The sequence below is a fragment of the Symsagittifera roscoffensis genome, chromosome 1 (genome assembly GCF_963678635.1).
Source record: "Symsagittifera roscoffensis chromosome 1, txSymRosc1.1, whole genome shotgun sequence".
In the NCBI taxonomy this organism is placed as follows: domain Eukaryota; kingdom Metazoa; phylum Xenacoelomorpha; order Acoela; family Convolutidae; genus Symsagittifera; species Symsagittifera roscoffensis.
Genome location: NC_087062.1, coordinates 85,182,890 through 85,203,424, shown reverse-complemented (window position 1 = coordinate 85,203,424; position 20,535 = coordinate 85,182,890).

The window sequence follows — 20,535 nt, the reverse complement described above, 5'->3', positions numbered from 1 at the left end:
TCGTCATACCTGTTTGGTGTTGTTGATAACTTGGTATTGTATTCCTTTATTTGATTGTCTAGAAGAACTTTATTGATTGACGTAGAGAATATTCAAAAAATCCTGCAAAAAGTATGCGTGCTACGCTTGCTTGTCTGTTTACTTGTGTATGTATTGCGCATGTGTTATAGATTCCTTTTAGTAATGAGAGAAGAAATCCAATAAAATTAAACATTGCGTATAAGATAGTCAATCTTTCTAAGATGTAATATGGCCAACCTAGAAAAGCTAGGACTTCGTTTTTCAAATTTACAAAAACTAAAGATATTGATTGGTGATATATCTTGTGGTCGATATTTTTCACCGTTTAAATATATGTAATTTTTGATGTCTTTAAAATATCCGCTGTAATCTTGTGCGTATATGTCTGAAAAGCCTGCTGTTTCTGCAAGTTTGCGTAGGTTTTGAACTATGGATTGTCGTTGTATTGTGTCCACTTTTGTGAGTAATTTTTTGAAATTTTGTGTTCGAAAGTGATGTTGGATGTCTGATTTAGAATATATACTGATTGATGGTAAATCAATATCGGGATTGCGGGCAATAGCTCTAACGCTTTCTGGTGAAACTTTTTTGATTGATTGCAACAGTGTAGGATAAGGTGCGAGAATATAATATTTATCTTTGTCAGGATTTAATTGTACTCTGATTCACATGGGACTGCTGTATCCCAAAAACAAGTTCTGAGGGAGAGTGTATCAACAAAATGTACTTAATTTTTGTAGAATATTGGGATTGTTTTATAGCATCTTTTATCTTCAAAAACATTTGAAGGTGATACTGTTTTGATACAAGTATAATACCATAATACCTCCGTTGTCAATAAAATTTGATCTGTTTCCTGACAAAAAATATCCTGCATAAGGAATTTTAAGTACTGCTAGTGAAAGTGATTGTAAATTGTGCGTGCGTTCAAGTTCGCATAATTGACGAAGTGTTTCAAGTTCTGTCAAAGACATTTCCTGAAAAATTCTATTTTTTGTGTAATCTAATTTCGTGTCTAAGTGTATGTCATAGTGGATTGGATTGCGCCAAATCGAGTGTTGTTCATGAATGATAGTTCTTGTAAACGTGTACTGTCTGTGTCTTGTGGTTTTAATTTTCCATCAATTCTTCCTGTATTTTTTTGCAATTTTACTGGGACATATGAGTTTTCATCAGTGGTTGAACGAGATGTGGCCATTTCATGTATAATTAATTTTTCATGTCGAAACCGTCTTCGTATTCGACAAGAATTTCTGAGTATTGTGCTTCATAAAGTGGTTTGTTGTTCTTACATGCAAGTTCCGTTTCTGGGTATATTTGGAAACGTGTTGTTTTATTTTCCATAATATGAAAGTTTCTAAATCCATAATTACTATGTCTGAGTTGATTAGGGTTTTTATCTTCGAATGCGATTGATTCAATAAAATATTTTTTGCGAAATAAATTTTTTTTGAAAGTTTATCATTCCAGCGTGAGTTTTTGCTACTTGAAATGTGGTGCGAGTGTCTTCGGGGAACCAAACGGTTGTTGTTTGTGTGCGTGTAGCAGAATTGCAGTATCCTGGGTCGTTTTTGCAATGAAATCTGATTCCTTGACAAATTAGTGTCATCTTTTAAATCACGGTTAGTTGTTTTTTCAAGTTGTAATTTCCAATCAAAAAACATTATTTCTTCCTATCCTTTATTTTTTGTGTCGGCTTTACAATTTGAGGGGTGGTTTATTTCAATGTGGGGTATCCAATTTTTATCATGGAGATCGTAAGTTAACTTTCCATAAGCTCCGTGAAATGGATATTTTTTATCTAGTCTTAAATGACTTTGGTATTTTTCAAGTTCAGCTTGATGTGCGGAGTCTGGAAAAACTTGGAAATTTACTAGTTTTTTGTTTTTTAATCTTTCATATTCGTTCTTGCAATTGTCAGGGCTGAGGTGAAATAGTCTTTCGATGTTACTTTGGTAGAGATTTTCACGGTCTAATCTGTTTTTGTTTCCGTTTGGAACTTGGGAGCAATGTACTTTCTTATCGGAAAATGTTGCTGTGAATTTACATCCTGTTAGTGTTCTTGCTCGTGCTTTTGAGTATAATGTAGCTATTATATTTGTTGTTTCTATAGCTTCTGGTTCGGACTCACTTTGTGTGACTTGATTTATAGCATATTTGTGTAGTGTTTTTTGTTCGTTTTCTTCACAATCGTGGTGTGTTACCAATAAATCCTGATGTCCTGTGCGAGTAGAGAGATTTTGATTTGGTTCGGAAAAAATGAGAAAAAATAGGTGTTGAAATGTGAATATCTTTACAATCCTGCGTGTAAGACAATCCTGAGTATGGGTTATAAAAGGCTATGTATCCGATTGTCTTTTTTGTAAATCTGTCGTATTTATATATTATTTCTGTTGTTATAAATGGGGGAGGTAAAAATTGAGCTGTGATATTAGGAGGGTCTAATGGAAATGGATATTGAACAATGTTATTTTGCCTTACTGTAAGTTCGAATTTTAGTGTGAGACTGTTTTGTTGATTTATTTGGACGTTTTGTTCTTGTATGTTTTTGTGAATATCGTGTCGATACTGTAATCTGTTTAATGCCGAGTCGTGTAATCTATTACTTTCCTGATGTTGACCAATTACTGGTGGTGGTGCTACGAATGTATTCTGTAGTGGTTGGGGGATTAAAAGGGTTTTCTCTGATTTGTCCAGATGAGGTCTAAGTTGGGACAATATTGTTGATCGTTGTATTACTTAATAGGGGAGGGTTGTAATATTGAAACGTTGTTTATTTCAGGTGTCAATGTTTAGCGGTTTGCTTATTTTTGACCTGGAGGTCTTTAGAGATTAGCCTGAGGGCGGTGGTTTGTCGGCTAAAGAAGTCGTGTTAAAAATTAGATGATGATTCGTAAAAACTTCTTATTGGCTGAACTCGAACTAGTTTGTTCAAGTGCTTTTCAGCATGAGTTTTGAGAAAAAGTTCCATCCATGTGTTTGGTCCATTTGTTTGGTCCAAGTGATTTTTGAAATTCAACTTTCTTTGATATTTTAGATTGTGGGATGAAAGTTTTGTAAACTTTTCGTGGCTGACTACGAAGTCGCGATGATTGTCTATCTTTTTGATCTTGTGGTATATTTTTTCTTCTAATTTTCAATTTTTTCTTTCTGTTTGAGGTATCTTTTGGTTGTCTTCGTTTTTTGATATTTGTTTGGGAAGTTCTTTTTCCTTTTTTTTAATTGTTTTTGCATGACTTGCAAATCAACCTTTTGAATTTGATTTTTTTCTGATTTAATTTGAATGATTTTGAGTCCTGTAAAAGAGTATGATTGAGTAAGTTCTCGAAGTGCGTACTCTTTTGGGTAGTAAGCTAAAAGATTGTTTCGATGTTGAACGATTTCTTTTTGTTCACGTCTATAAAATTGTATGTTACATCCGTGGGTTTATCATTTATTTGATACGGTCCTTTTCTGAGTGGTTGTAATTTTTTAGAAATTCTTTTCGAGTTGTAAAGTTTAGAAATAAAACAAACGTTCCAATTTCTAATTTTGTTGCTGGTGTAAAACGTGAATTGATTTGAATATTTATGTTTTGCCTTTGTAATAATTTGTTTGTTACTTTTTGATAAGTATCCTTATGTTTTGTATCTGTATTTAAAAACTATTCAGTGTGTGTTCCGGAAGCTAGTTTTAAAAAATGTGGATGATGAAAATGATCTTCATTGTGGGTATGTAGTGGTAGATTGTAACATATTGATTCTTTAGTGGGTTGGCAATAACCTTGTGCATTTTTTGAAGAATTTGATGTGAACATTATCGGTTTCCGTGGTTTTTTATTGAAAACCATTTCATAGGTTGATAGTCCTAAAGTTGTTGTTGTTTGTGAATTCTAAGATAGTGGGAATAGTTTTACATCTAGAGTTTATTCAGTACATCTTGTGTCATTTCCGTTAATGATACTTCTAAGATATTCTTGCAGTGAACGGTGCATGCCTTCGACTAATCCATTAGTCCAACCAAGGTGCGTGAGATGTAAATGGTTTGTGCTTAATGTTACATAAGTGGCATAGTGTAATGATTTCGTTGTTTATAAATTCAGTGCCATTTTCTGTGACAAAGATTTCGGGTAAACCGAATTTTTCTATCCAGTGTTCATAAACTGTTGTATATGCATAATAAGCGTTACAATGAGGTACTTGGTTAAGTGCTATGTAGTGTGTGAATGCATCTACTAATACCATTATATATGAGTTTCCTTCTGAGGATGATTGATGATATTGGTCCTTTTGTATCAAAAAAAATTCTGCGATTAAAATAAACGCTTGGTGCTTTAAAATCTTGTTTATCTGCGATTTGTCTTTGGTTTTGGTATAGTTTGTTTAATTGACATGTTATGCAATCGTTGCATAATAATTTTGTTCAAATTGATGCATTTGGCAAAAAACATTTGTATAAAGTTTGAGTATGTTTTTTTCTGCTCCTGAGTGTCCTTTCGTGTGTAAAGTGTGAGAGGTATGAAACGCTAAAAGCATCATTTTTAAAGATAAGCAGAGTACTTTGGTATTATTTGCTTGATATTCTAGGATATCTGTGTTTTCATTGATAATGGTTTTGTTAAATTTTCTGAAATATCTAAGAAGGGTTTTGTTTCCTAGTATGGTCGTATCGGCTTTAAGTGGCTTGGTTTTATACTTGTGCCAAGATTTTAATTGTCTGATAACTGGGTCAAGACTTTGATGTTTTTGTAACAATTCGAGTGTTTTTTTTTTGTTATTACTAGAAAATTGTTTTCAATTTCTACTTTTGATGGAGGTATTGTATCTAGTGTGTTATGAAGGTTAAAACATGGTTGATTGTAATTTTTGAATCACTATTTCGTGGGCCTGATAAATTGATATTATCAGTGAGATTTTCTTTTTTTTAAAGGGAATAGATTTTTTTATATAAATTTTGTTTGACTGTTTTTTGCTGTGTGTTGTTTTTTATCCATGAGGAGTATGGTGTCGGTTTGAATGTAGATTTTCCTAATAAATCTATTTCGTAATGATTGTTTTGACAATCTGGATATAGTGGAAAATGTTGTAGATTATTTGTTTGTGATTGGTCTACATCAGTTTTTACTGCATAACTGCAATGAAATCTTGTTGATATTTCATTTTTTGCAAGGAAATTTTTTTTGTTTTTTGGTATTTCAACTGTTGTTTTTTGTGTTAATAATTCAGGTGGTGTATTTCTACCGAGAGTATCGGGTAGTGCGACGTTTTTTTCTTCTGCTGTTCAAACTATATGTAAGTTTGGAAATTTCATTAAAATTAGTTGAAATCTGTAAACTCTATGGTATGTGATTGATTTTTGTCTAAAAAGAAAGATTATTGGATTATGATCTGTAAATAGAACTGCTGGATCTTTAGATCCAAGTGATAAAAATTGATATTCTGTATGTGTGTATATTTTGGCTGTGCATTCTCTCATAAGTGCAGAGAGTCTAGGTTCAGCTTGTGTGAATAGCCTAGAGTTTGCTAAAAAGAGGTTCACTTTATTTGTTTCATTGTGAGATTGAAATAAAGCTGCGCCGATGCCAAAATTTGAGGCGTCGCACATGGCATAAAATGGTTGATTTGGATCTGGAATAGTGTTGGATAATTGTTCAGTGAGAAGAGTTCGTACTTCCTTAAATCGTTTTTGGTGATCTATTGTCCATTCGAAGTTATTTTGTTGTCTAAGGATATTGTGGAATGGCCTTAAGTATAACTGCATTTAGTATACGTTTTACTGAAGAAGTTTAACATTCCATATAACTCTTGTATTTTCTCCTTATTTGAAAGTGGTTGGAGTTTTTGAATTGTTCGAATTCTTTTTGTGTTATCTGAGAGTGTTGAAAATTAAACATTGTTAGAAATGTTTTTTGTTCTTCCGTGTATTTTGATATATGAAATGCCGGTTTTAAAATAGGCTGTTTTTGTTAAATCATCTGAATTTCATTTTTCATTGCCCAAAGTAATGTTAATTGACAATTCTACGTCAAAAATTAATGATTGACATATATTTATTGGTTGTAAAATCTAATTTACTCTATACGCTATTTCTTTTGAGGGAGAAATTGTTGCGTTAGTTTCACAATAAGTTAAAACTTCTAGAGGTAAGGTTATTTTATATTGAGAATTGTTATAGATGTGTAAAGAAATCATATCGGATTTTGAGTCTTTCATGTATTTGATTGATGAAATTGTTACTCTGAAAACTTTATGAATTGATCTGAATTTAAGGTCAGATATAATGAGATGTTGCTGATTATGTTCTTTCTCATATTGGTGAACTTGTTTGATCAAAAATTTATATACATTTCCTGATAGTGGTTTCGTTTCGAGGTGGTTCCGTTCCTGGTTGTATATGGGGTAAAAATTAGAGAAAAATAGTGGTTGTTTGTTTATTCTTTCAAAAAATGTCAAAGCTGTGTTTTTCATTCTACTGTATTTATCTTTTATAGGAATTTTACTATACAAGATATGTACTGTTGGTATATATTGAGTAAAAAATGAGATTCCAAGGATATTATTTTGCATATCAACGATATGGAAGATTTGTGTAAGTGGTTTGCTTATGAGTTTGTTTTGCTCCAATGTTCAAGTGGGAACAAGGAAAAGTTGGATTTTTCCATAATTTGTTAAGGCTGATCCTTGTGCGGTTGCTAGTCTGCTTGTTGTTTTGAAGGGTATTAATTCTGAGTGTAGAATTCTTATTTCATTCCAAGTGGAAATGTTTATAATTTTTGATCCTGCTCCAGAATCAATCAAAAAATCTATTTCAAGGTCTGGTGTTTGCAATGTTTGAATTTTGGACTTTCTAAAAGAGGTGGGTTTGTCCATAGTTTTTCCTTATGTACCTGTGGTTCTTTAGGTATGTTTTGATAAATGTTATTTTATCTTGAGCATTCTGTGGATTTTTCTTCTGTTATTTCTTTTATTACTTTTTCTATTTTTTCTTTCGTTGTGTTATTTGATACTGGTCTTGTATAATAATTCAAAAGAAAATGATCATTGTTTTCATATATGTGAGAATATATCGGTTGTTTATTAGAATAGGTATAGTCATTTTCAACGTTTATCATAATAATTGAAATTGTGTTTTCTGTGTCACTTTCGTTGTCTGTTGATTCGCAATTTATATGACTTCATTGCAATTCTGTGCTTTCGTTGTGTTCAATACCAGGGGGGTCTGATTGAGTTTATTTAGTTGAGTGTACCTGATTTATTTGTCTTCGATGTTTAGGTGTACTACTCCTATAATTTTGTTGTGGATTTTGAACTCTGGGGTTCTGCAAATTTCTATTTCATCTTGAATGAATAGTTTGTCGATTTATTTCTAAAGTGTTTTGGTTTTGATTTTGATGTCTTGCTCTATTAGGATCTTGTTGGAGAGGTGGGTATATATTATATACTGCTTCGTTCCGTGTTTCGCTCAGCGATGCTTGGCGAATTACAGGCTCTAGTGGTTCAGACAATCGTGCGTGTCTTTCTTCAAATGTATATGGATTCTCTTGAAAAGAAATACGTGTTGATGATTGAGGATTATTTGTTTGTGTATTTGTTGGTGTTGTTGGAGGTTCTTGGGACGTTGTTGGTGGGGACTGATGAGGGTTTTTTTAAGCAATTTTGGAAAAATTTTGGAAAATTTTTTTTTTACAGAAGAAATTTAAAGTTTATTGTAATATTCTTCAACAAAAAGGATTAAAAATATCGTTGCTAACGCGAAGGTTACGATAGCCTTCTTTATGTATTTGCATACTGTCATTATCAGAGATGTCTAAAATGTGAGAAGTTTTATAAAAAGAAGAAAAACATCTGTTCTACTGAATAGATGTTGGAACATTTAGATAGTTATTTGAAATATCGTACCTGAAGAGGTAGTCAATGATTTTAGAGAAAATTACGTAGACTTGGGCTAGGAAATAAAAAATGATGAAAAAATTGCACAAATTTATCAGGGAGAGGATGATTATTTCTAAAATTTCGGATATAAAAATTATATAAGATCTGAAAAAATTGGAAAGAATTGAAAAAAGATTTAAAATTCTTTTGTATTTTGTGAACTGTTTGAGAAAAGACCATATGAAGAAGTGATTTCTCCGTCAATTTAATTTTTTTTGTAAAAAAAATTCAAGTGCGGTCGGAATATTTATTGATTTTTTGACAAGTGGGTTGGATTTTGGCAGTTTTTGAGAAGGGAAAGTTTGGAGGGCTCTTAATTGTCTTTATTGTTTTATTGTTGTTTATTGGGTGATTGGGGTTATCTGAGGGATATTCGAACTTTAGGCTAAATGATTATGTTCATTTTGTTCTTTAGCCTAATTTAATTTTTTGCCTGAGGGGTTTTTGAGGTCTAAGTTGGGACAATATTGTTGATCGTTGTACTACTTAATAAGGGAGGGTTGTAATATTGAAACGTTGTTTATTTCAGGTGTCAATGTTTAGCGGTTTGCTTATTTTTGACCTGGAGGTCTTTAGAGATTAGCCTGAGGGTGGTGGTTTGTCGGCTAAAAAAATCGTGTTAAAAATGAGATGATGATTCGTAAAAACTTCTTATTGGCTGAATTCGAACTAGTTTGTTCAAGTGCTTTTCAGCATGAATTTTGAGAAAAAATTCCATCCATGTGTTTGGTCCATTTGTTTGGTCCAAGTGGTTTTTGAAATTCAACTTTTTTTGATATTTTAGATTGTGGGATGAAAGTTTTGTAATCTTTTCGTGGCTGACTACGAAGTCGCGATGAGTGTCTATCTTTTTGAATTTGTGGTATAATTTTTTCTTCAAACTTTCAATTTTTCTTTCTGTTTGAGGTATCTTTTGGTTGTCTTCGTTTTTTGATATTAGCTTGAGAAGTTCTTTTTCCTTTTTATTTAATTGTTTTCGAATGACTTGCAAATCAATCTTTTGAATTTGATTTTGTTCTGATTTATTTTGAATGATTTTAAGTCCTGTAAAAGAGTATAATTGAGTAAGTTCTCTAATGGCGTACTCTTTTGGGTAGTAAGCTAAAAGATTGTTTCGATGTTGAACGATTTCTTTTTGTTCACGTCTGTAAGTTCGTATGTTACATCCGTGGGTTTATCATTTATTTGTTTTGTTGCTGGTGTAAAACGTGAATTGATTTGAATATTTATGTTTTGCCTTTGTAATAATTTCTTTGTTACTTTTTGATAAGTATCATTATGTTTCTTATCTGTATTTAAAAACTATTCAGTGTGTGTTCCGGAAGCTAGTTTTAAAAATTGTGGATGATGAAAATGATCTTCATTGTGGGTATGTAGTGGTAGATTGTAACATACTGATTCTTTAGTGGGTTGGCAATAACCTTGTGCATTTTTTGAAGAATTTGATGTGAACATTATCGGTTTCCGTGGTTTTTTATTGAAAACCATTTCATAGGTTGATTGTCCTAAAGTTGTTGTTGTTTGTGGATTCTAAGATAGTGGGAATAGTTTTACATCTAGGGCCTATTCAGTACATCTTGTGTCATTTCCGTTAATGATACATCTAAGATATTCTTGTAGTGAACGGTGCATGCCTTCGACTAATCCATTAGTCCATGGTGCGTGAGATGTATACGGTTTTTGCTTGATGTTACATAAGTGGCATAGTGTAATGATTTCGTTGTTTATAAATTCAGTGCCATTGTCTGTAACAAGGGTTTCGGGTAAACCGAATTTTGCTATCCAGTGTTCTTAAACTGTTGTATATGCATAATAAGCGTTACAATGAGGTACTTGGTTAAGTGCTATGTAGTGTGTGAATGCATCTACTAATACCATTATATATGAGTTTCCTTCTGAGGGTGATGATATTGGTCCTTTTGTATCAAAAATAATTCTGCGATTAAAACAAACGCTTGGTGCTTTAAAATCTTGTTTATCTGCGATTTGTCTTTGGTTTCGGTATAGTTTGTTTAATTGACATGTTATGCAATCGTTGCATAATAATTTTGTTCAAATTGATGCATTTGGCAAAAAACATTTGTATAAAGTTTGAGTATGTTTTTTCTGCTCCTGAGTGTTCTTTCGTGTGTAAAGAGTGAGAGGTAAGAAAAGCTAAAAGCATCATTTTTAAAGGTAAGCAGGGTACTTTGGTTTTGATTGTTTGATTTTCTAGGATATCTGTGTTTTCATTGATAATGGTGTTGTTAAATTTTCTGAAATATCTAAGCAGGGTTTTGTTTCCTAGTATGGTCGTATCGGCTTTAAGTGGCTTGGTTTTATACTTGTGCCAAGATTTTAATTGTCTAATGACTGGGTCAAGACTTTGATGTTTTTGTAACAATTCGAGTGTTTTTTTTTGTTATTACTAGAAAAATATTTTCAATTTCTACTTTTGATGGAGGTATTGTATCTAGTGTGTTATGAAAGTTAAAACATGGTTGATTGTAATTTTTGAATCACTATTTCGTGGGCCTGATAAATTGATTTTATCAGTGAGATTTTCTTTTTTTATTAAAGAGAATAGATTTTCCTATATAAATTTTGTTTGACTGTTTTTTGCTGTGTGTTGTTTTTTATCCATGAGGAGTATGGTGTCGGTTTGAATGTAGATTTTCCTAATAAATCTATTTCGTAATGATTGTTTTGACAATCTGGATATAGTGGAAATTGTTGTAGATTATTTGTTTGTGATTGGTCTACATCAATTTTTACTGCATAACTGCAATGAAATCTTGTTGATATTTCAACTTTTGCAAGGAAATTTTTTTGTTTTTTTGGTATTTCAACTGTTGTTTTTCGTGTTAATAATTCAGGTGGTGTATTTCTACCGAGAGTATTGGGTAGTGCGACGTTTTTTTCTTCTGTTGTTCAAACTATATGTAAGTTTGGAAATTTCATTAAAATTAGTTGAAATCTGTAAACTCTATGGTTTGTGATTCATTTTTGTGTAAAAAGAAAGATTATTGGAACAGTTCTGTAAATAGAACTGTTGAATCTTTAGATCCAAGTAAAAAAAATTCATATTCTGTATGTGTGTATATTGTGGCTGTGCATTCTCTTATAATGTAGAGAGTCTAGGTTCAGCTTGTGTGAATAGCCTAGAGTTTGCTAAAATGAGGTTCACTTTATTTGTTCCATTGTGAGATTGTAAAAATAAAGCTGCGCCGATGCCAAAATTTGAGGCGTCGCACATGGCATAAAATGGTTGATTGAGATCTGGAATAGTGTTGGATAAATGTTCAGTGAAAAGAGTTTGTATTTCTTCAAATCATTTTTGATGATCTGTCGTCCATTCGAATTTATTTTGTTGTATAAGGATTTTGTAGAATGGCCTTAAGTATAACTGCATTTTGTATACGTATTTACTGAAGAAGTTTAACATTCCACATAACTCTTGTATTTTCTCCTTATTTGTAAGTGGTTGGAGTTTTTGGATTGCATATATGTGATATTTTAAGGAATTTATACTGTTTCTGTCTATAATATGTCCAAGGATTTTTACTCGTGTTAGAAAAAAGTGTGATTTATCTGGGGCTGCTTTCATGTTTTCTTGTAGTAGTATATGATGATTTTTTTCTAAGACAATGAACATTTCGTCTTTTGTTTGTGATTGCATAGAAACATCGTCCAAATATTTGATTGCATTTATATTGAGTTATAGTGGTCTGAAAATTTTACTGATAAATGCTGAAAATGCTGCTGGCCCTATGGAAATTCCATAGAATAATCAGTTGAACTCGTATTGTTGGTTTCCAATAAGTAATTGTGTTAATCGTCGTGATTGTTTATCTAGCGGCATTTGATTGTACGCACTATTCTTATCTGCTGTTGTGAAGTATTTATCGTTTTTTCTGTGAGAATGACTTGAATTAGTTCAATATGCCAATTACATTCAAATTGATCAATTAGTGAATTGAGATATCTTGCATCTATAACAATTAATAATGATTCTCTTTTTGCTAATATGATGACGGGGTTTATGAATGGGCTACTTTTTGTCTGTTCCTTTTTATGGAGATGATTTCATATTGTTCTAGTATTTCAAGCAATTGGATAACTTTGTCTTGCAAGTGAACTGGGACTTAACTTGCTCGTTGTTTATCGAAAACTGCGTCAGGTCTTAGGGGTAAATGTAATGATGAATTTACTTTTCAATATCAAATTTTGATGTTCCGTAAACTTTTGGGTATTATAATAAAAAGTCAGCTAAGTGTTCGAATTCTTTTTGTGTTATCTGAGAGTGTTGAAAATTAAACATTGTTAGAAATGTTTGTTGTTGTTTCGTGTATTTTGATATATGAAACGCCGGTTTTAAAATAGGCTGTTTTTGTTAAATCATCTGAATTTCATTTTTCATTGCCCAAAGTATTATTAATTGACAATTCTACGTCAAAAATTGTTGATTGACATATATTTCTTGGTTGTAACATCTAATTTACTCTATACGCTATTTCTTTTAAAGGAGAAATTGTTGCGTTAGTTTTACAATAACGTAAGAGTTCTAGAGGTAAGGTTATTTTATATTGGGAATTGTTATAGATGTGTAAAGAAATCATATCGGATTTTAAGTTTTTCATGTATTTGATAGATGAAATTGTTACTCTGAAAAATTTTTGAATTGATCTGAATTTAAGGTCAGATATAATGAGATGCTGCTGATTTTGTTCTTTCTCATTTTAGTGAACTTGTTTAATTAAAAATTTATATACATTTCCTGATAGTGGTTTCGTTTCGAGGTGAATCCGTTCCTGATTGTATATGGTGCAAAATTTAGAGAAAAATAGTGGTTGTTTGTTTATTCTTTGAAAAAATGTCAAAGCCGTGTTTTTCATTCTACTGTATTTATCTTTTTATAGGAATTTTGATATACAAGATATGTACTGTTGGTATATATTGAGTAATAAATAAGATTCCAATGATATTATGTTGCATATCAACGATATGGAAGGTTTGTGTAAGTGGTTTGCTTATGAGTTTGTTTTGTTCCAATGTTCAAGTGGGAACAAGGAAAAGTTGGATTTTTCCATAAGTTGTTAAGGCTGATCCTTGAGCGGTTGCTAGTCTGCTTGTTGTTTTGAAGGGTATTAATTCTGGGTGTAGAATTCTTATTTCATTCCAAGTGGGAATGTTTATAATTTTTGATCCTGCTCCAGAATCAGTCAAAAAATCTATTTCAAGGTCTGGTGTTTGCAATGTTTGGATTTTAGACTTTCTAAAAGAAGTGGGTTTGTCCATATTTTTTCCTTATGTACCTGTGGTTCTTTAAGTATGTTTTGATAAATGTTTTTTGCTCTTGAGCATTCTGTGGATTTTCCTTCTGTTATTTCTTCTATTATTTTTTCTATGTTTTCCTTTGTTGTGTTATTTGATACTGGTCTTGTATAATAATTCAAAAGAAAATGATCCTTGTTTTGATATATGTGAGAATATATCGGTTGTTCATATATATTAGGTACAGTCATTTTCAACGTTCCTCATAATAATTGAAATTGTGTTTTCTGTGTCACTTTCGTTGTCTGTTGATTCGCAATTTATATGACTTCATTGCAATTCTGTGCTTTCGTTGTTTTCAATACCAGGGGGGTCTGATTGAGTTTATTTAGTTGAGTGTACCTGATTTATTTGTCTTTGATGTTTAGGTTTACTACTCCTATAATTTTGTTGTTTATTTTGATAACGTGTGTTATTATTATGTGATGGTTGAGAGTAGTTCCTTTGTTTGTTGTAGTAGCTTGAACTTCTGTTCTATGAGGTGTCGCGTGATCTATTTCGATAACTATTATATTTTGATCTGTTGTTAGAATAAGCGCGTGATCGATTAGTTTGATATCTAAGGGTTTCGATTGTTTGAATAGTTTCTCTTCCTATCGTTGGAATAATTTCTATGGCAATTGTATGAAAAGTTTCTAGATTGATTGTTTGAACAATTTCTATTCCTAGAACTTGAATGGGAACTGGTGTCAAACAAAAATTCACGTTGGTTTAAATTTGAAATTGAATATTTATTTCGATATTGACTATTTCGACTATCTGGTCGACTATATCTGTTTTGTGAAAAATTTCGTGTTTTTCTTTGGTATGGTGATCGTCCTATTTGTATTTTTATAATCATAAAGTATTGAGTATGCTTTTCGGACTAGTGTTTCTATTTTTACTGCAAGTTGTTTTTTGTTTCACTTGGTAGTGAACGAATTTCATTGCATGAAACTTTTTGATGTTGTTTGTTTCTTTCTGAATCAAACATTTTTGAAAATTCTTGTGTGAATCTTTTCCAATCTGATTTTATTTCTATAGGTAAAAATGAAAACCATTTTTGGGCAGCGCGATCAAGTGTAGTTTGGGTTAAAGCTGTGCGTCTATGTATCCAATTTTGATAAAGTGGCGTGTTTATTGGTTCAAGTCCTATATTTAAAATTAAGTTTGCTGTGACTTCGCTTAGTTAATCTTTTACAGAGTATTCAGGATCTGAGCCTGTGAATACCATTAGTGGTTTATTTGATGTTACTAATGATTCACCCATTAGGTATGGGTTCATAGTCATTTCTAGTGATTCTGCGGCATGTGGCATTTGAGAAAACTTGTTAGTTGGCCTTTTGTTATTTCGTGTTTTTGTAAATAATATGGCCGTGGGATTTTGTTTTGCATTTGAGTTGGTTGGTATGATTGTGTTGACTGGATTTTGTTGTTGAAAATTATTGTTGTGAAATGTTGGATTATTTCTAGGTTGTCGAATTTGTTCATTTCGTGTGTATGGTTCAAAAAAATTTGGTTGCTCAAGGTTGTAAGAACTAGATTTTTTGTTTGAGTAAAATCGTTGATGATTTTGTTTATAATTACCTTCATCATCAGATGCAAAATAACTTTGTGGATAATAATGAGGTTGATTTTTGGTATTGTATTTACTTGTATGATTATTTTGTTGAAAAAATGGATATTTTTCACTTTGCTCTTGTGAGGACTGTGGTTGATCAAGAAAGTTTACTGTGTTTAAAGTCGGTTGTGGTATATTCAGATTCTGTGCAAATATTTGAGTATTTGTTTTAGGTTTTGTCGTTTTTGGTCCATTTACATAATTGTATTTATGCTCTGCAACAATATTTCTATGCGATGTTTGTTGTTTGTATGATGGCTTTGTTACTGATCGAAATGTTTGGTAATCCATTTGTGAATATTTTTGTGCAACAGAAGAGTTTACTGTTGATTGTATAATTGTTGTAACGTTTGATTTTTTTTTTAATTTTAGAGTTGTAGAATTGGATTGAATAGGTGAAACGTTTCGTTGTGCTTCTGTTGTTGTTGTTGTTTCAACAATTTCGTTGCCTACAAAAAGCGATGATGTTTGTATATCTTGTTGTGTAACATTTCCTGTTCCATTCAAGTTATCTTTATTTAGAAATGTAGAATGTAAGCTATTATTTCCTGTTCTTTCATGGAAGAACAAACTATAATTCAAAGGTGTTGAGTCAACTGTAAGTGGATATACTCCAACATAATTTTTGTGAATAGAGATTGCCTTAATTGCTTGACTTGATATCTGATTGCTCTGCTAGTGCAGTTTCGTCATCTGTATTTTGTGGTCAAAATTTTTTTCTTGTTTAATCAAAAAATCAAAATTGTGACTAAAATAATCGATGATAATCCATGCTAAGATTTTTTGTAAATCGTGTTTAACATGTTGTGTTATTTCAATTTTTGTTAGATCTTCTCGGATTGCATTTAAAAATTTTGAAAATATGTGTATTTCCTGTCGTACAATTGTATGTCGAGATGTTTGAGTAGGTGAATCGCCTTGAGGTTCATTTAGTTTTAATGTAGATAAATAGCTATTGATAAGTGAGAATACATCATTTGTAAACATCGAGTTTGCTCTTTGTGAGTTTTGATGTTGTATGTTTTTGATGTATTGTGTAAAGACTTTCGAAAAATCAATAACTACATCATCAGTTTGAATGAGATGTCTGTCATGAAATGCATTTGGTGATCTAATTTCTGTTGTGTAGATTCCATATTTTGATGTGAAACTATATATACATTTGTGATAGTGGTCAAGAAGTTGTCTTTTGATTTTCACATCGGGAAAATTATTTGTGCACGGACTTTCTCCTTTTTTAATGAGTTTGCAAATTTTGACAAAACTCTATCTGTCCTCGAGGTTCAGTTAATGGGTATATTAAAAATGGAAGTATTGAAGTTTCTGGGTTAACTTCATTTCGAATCTTATTTGTGTTGTATTACGGTTAGTGTGTAACTTTCAATGTGTCTTATTGGTTGATTCCAATTGTTCAAATAAATTGGTTTGTTTTTGTAGCATTTTTCAATTTTTCGTTTACCTTTTACTGATGATGGTGGCGTGGTTTCTGAGTCAGTGAAATATAGTTGGTGAAATATTCTTATTTATCCTACTGTTTGTCTGTGTGGTCTGATTACGAGGTCGAATCTTTCTTCGTTAATTAAACAATTGTGTATTATGATTGTTTGTTTAATTCCTAAGTTGTCTCTTGACATAAGGTTTAGGATGATGGATGCAAAATCTGGATTAGTGATTGTAATGCCTTAAACTGTTAGTTCTTACAATTTTTTTGTGGTTCGCTTAACTTGGGTCGTATATTTAGGTTGGAGAGAAAAGCGTATATTGATTCTGAAGAATGATTTGTACTTTCTCGTGACTAATTCTAAGCTAAGATTGACCTAGCTCATGTTACTTAAGGGTTGTGATTTGTGATCAGGGTTTGGAGAATAGTAAATCGATCCACAAGGCTCAGGTATAATTAGAACGCGAGTAGTTCGTTAGATACTATTTTATGACTAACTAAGCTTAAGTGTTTTAGCCTGGATCATCTAGTTGAGGTTTTAGCCTGGACGTTTGAGGTTGTTAGACACTGATTATATTTGGAGGGGGATAAAGAAAAATTTCTATTTGATCCAAGGATAGGCCTTGATGATCAGAGGTTTAGAAATTTAGAAAGTTAAAAATTTAGATATAGTTTAATTTAAAGATCCAAGGTGAGCTTTGATGATCTGTTATTTAAATGAGATTAATTTAAGTGAAAGCAAGGATAAGCCTTGATAGTTTAAAATTAGAGAGTTTTAGTTTTGATGATCGTTAATTTTTGAAATTTGCTGTTATGTTGTAGGTGATAAAGCTGTGATGATGAGATGATTTATATATACTAAAAATTTTTGATTTATACTAACTAATTTTTGTATTTTTATGTTCAATGAAAATTTTTTCAATATGTTATTTAATTTACAGCTGATTTAAGGAAAACGGCAAGTGTTGTTTTTATCAGTCGTTATTTTACAGTTAATAGGTTTAGCGCCATGAAAGGTTATTGAAGATAATTCTTCAAATATTATGTCAAAAAATGAAAAATTAAACTTACTGCTTAAAGTATTCTTAATACAAAAGTTTGATCTTGTTTTTGTCGTACTATCATAAAATCAATTATTAGATTTCTTCTTAGTCGTATGTCGTTTCTTGTTCGACGTCTTCTTCCAATACCGGGTAGTTCTCGTCTTGTTCGGATTATTGGATCTGATCTATTGAAACGTAGAGACATATCTAATAAATTCTTGTCTTACAACATTTTTATGAAATATTGTATTTGTCTAATTCTAATCTAATTTTTGTCTATTTCTAGATTATTTAAGGTCTATTCGAGATTTTTGGTCGCACCAGATGAGTTATTAATCTTGTTCTGTACTCATAGAGTAATTTCAGATAAGGTACACCGTCTACTCGTCACGCTATCTTATTTTCGGCCGGATAGATTCGTGCAACTTCTTAGTCTGATACCAATCATAATCTTGATCTTATACCTCCTAGTCTCAAAAGATCTAGTGTACACCGGTTTACGCGAGTTAGTTCCAGAATAACAACAGTATTCTAAGTTTAATTCAAATTGTTCTGGTGTTGAAACTACAAGTAGTTTCAACACTTCACAAATAAATAAGTTGTTAGTTTGATGGAGTATGATTGGTTAGTATTTAATATTTTATAGAGAAAAAATATCATTAAAAAACCAATAATAAAAACTAGTTTAGATTTGGTTCCATTATTCAAAATTGGCCAAAATGGCAACCTTCAAAGACTCATAACTTTGAAAAATGATCACAGATAAACATCTTTTCAAATCTGAGGTCAAGACAACAATAAACTTTGGCTGTTGAAAAACAAATTTCATCAAAAATGACTAAATACAAATACAGTCTTTAAATCCCCATAATTGCACGAAAAATGATCACTCAGAATACTTTTCACTCAAGACAACAATACTTTTTGAATAGTATAAAAACACTCCGTCCAAAATAGCTAGTTAAAAAGCCAAAACTTGATTGGAGAAAAAAATCGTTCACTTTCCATCACTACCGTCGAACGTTGAGCAATCAAAAACCACGGTTTGAGTGCAATTTTTGGCGTGGTAGGATGGCAATAAAGAGCGCTAGATTGGTAGACGTTTGGCACCATATGAAAAGAATTTCAATTATTTCAAAGAAATTGCACTTCTTGTACGTTTCCACGCTATTAAAACTATATAAATCTCCATTTTATTTTCTTTTTTCAATAAATTGAAACTTCGATTGCTTTCCTTCCAATAATTCATTGTGCCACTGAAAGTTTTCCATGAAACCTTAAAATGCAAATTTTTTTGTTTTCATTCGGTTTAAGTTGTCTAATTTGAATCAGAGCTTGATTCAGAGCACAAACTTGAATACCACATCCCATTTTGGAGGAACACTAAAAAGACCAGCTGGCTACTTGTCGGAAACTATCTTCATGAAAAAAGCAAAAAGACTACAATTCAATTTCCGACTATAAAAAACATTCATCAAAAGCCCTTGCTTCAACAGTTCCAAAAAATCTCAATTGTTTATTTGTATAATGCAACGAAATGGTTCAGCAAAAAGACTAAACTCAAACGTTGAAAAGCATTTATATTTGAGGAGAAAACTTGAAAAATGATTTTTGAGATTACCATGATGTCATATGTAGAGATCACTCGTTTTTTCATTCATCAGGCGATTTAATGATTTCTGAGCGCTTTGTTGTTATTAAATCTAAGAAACAAATTCAAATTTTTGATAAGTGCAAACATTGCAGATTGAGTGAAAGTGTTAATGAAATCTGTCAATTTGACAACGCTATCGACAAAACTCATAACAATAACGATCTGTGATGATTTGTGAAACGGCTTTTTAGAGAGCAATTTTGATTTTGAGCCTAAAATTGTGCAAAAATGTTTGTGACAGTTTATAAACAGAAAACACCTCTAATCAAAAAAACATGGTCTTAACAATGTTTTGATAAAATAAAAGACTTTGGCGCAACTATTTCGAACTTTTGGCTCAATTCAATTAGGATTAGGCGCAAAAAATAACTATTTCTGCTTGACCTTGGTTAAACTTAGGTCCTCAGCACGAGAAACTACAGAATATGCATGGAAATTCTGAACCTGGGCTGGACTTTTAAAATTAATTTTAAATCAGAGCTCGGTGCAAATTAAACCTATGTCTAGTCTTTATCGGACTCACCCAAGACTTCGATGAGTTTTTTTAAGTTTATCAAAAACAGCGAAAAATCTTAAGAAAATTCGTTTATTTTTAAAGCGAAAAAGTCCAAACATTAAAAGCATATCATCCAAAACAAGTATAATTGACTTGCAACTCAAAAAGTGATATCTAGACTGTTCAAATCTTGGAAAATTTTTCTTTTTAAGTCGTATACGATTTCCGAGAAGACAAAGAAAAACTTTTCTCAAAACTTAATGCGAAATTTATAGAAGATATGATGCATGTAAGATATGCATCACTTACAACGGTGGTCGGAAGATGAACTATCCATCCGGAGGAAAGAAAACAAATCGCAATACAAATGCCAAAGAACCTTCAAAATGCGAATAATCCGACACAACAAAAACAGGTGCAAACTCAAAAGTTATAAAAATTGCCACGGATAGGTTAAATGTAAGATATAAAAAGGTACAAGCAACAGTAGACAAAAGCACAAAAAAACGTATAGACCAGGTGGCACGGAAAACGATTAGACTAGCAACGAAGGTTAAAGATCCAAAAACATTCGAACAAAAATATAAAACCATAGACGGAAAAACTTTTACATATACTCCAGACACCGCATGGGCACAAACGTTTGGAAAGCAACCGAGACTTTTAAGAAACAGCGGAGCCGCATTTCTTCCTAGTCCTTCAATATACGGACCGTGCAGACCCTCTCGGCTCAGTGATTACGTCGCGTACAAATTCGCACGGAGATCAGGACCATGCCTACGTTTTTTAGACATCGAGAATCCTACTGCTCCTCATCACCCCGTGTTCGGGGAGGACAAAATAACAGGCTCACCAGTGAAACTATTTCGCCAGGAAAAGATGACAAGCCGGTCACACCCGAATAATCCGACAAAAAAAGGCCAAAGCGACGGGGAAAACGAACAAGCGGGCGCCCAATCCACAAAATACAGACAACACGCGGAATGAGTTTGCAAACTGATGACAACGTTCAAAAGTCGACAGATAACAACACTCGGGAGAAAACAGCATTCAGTAA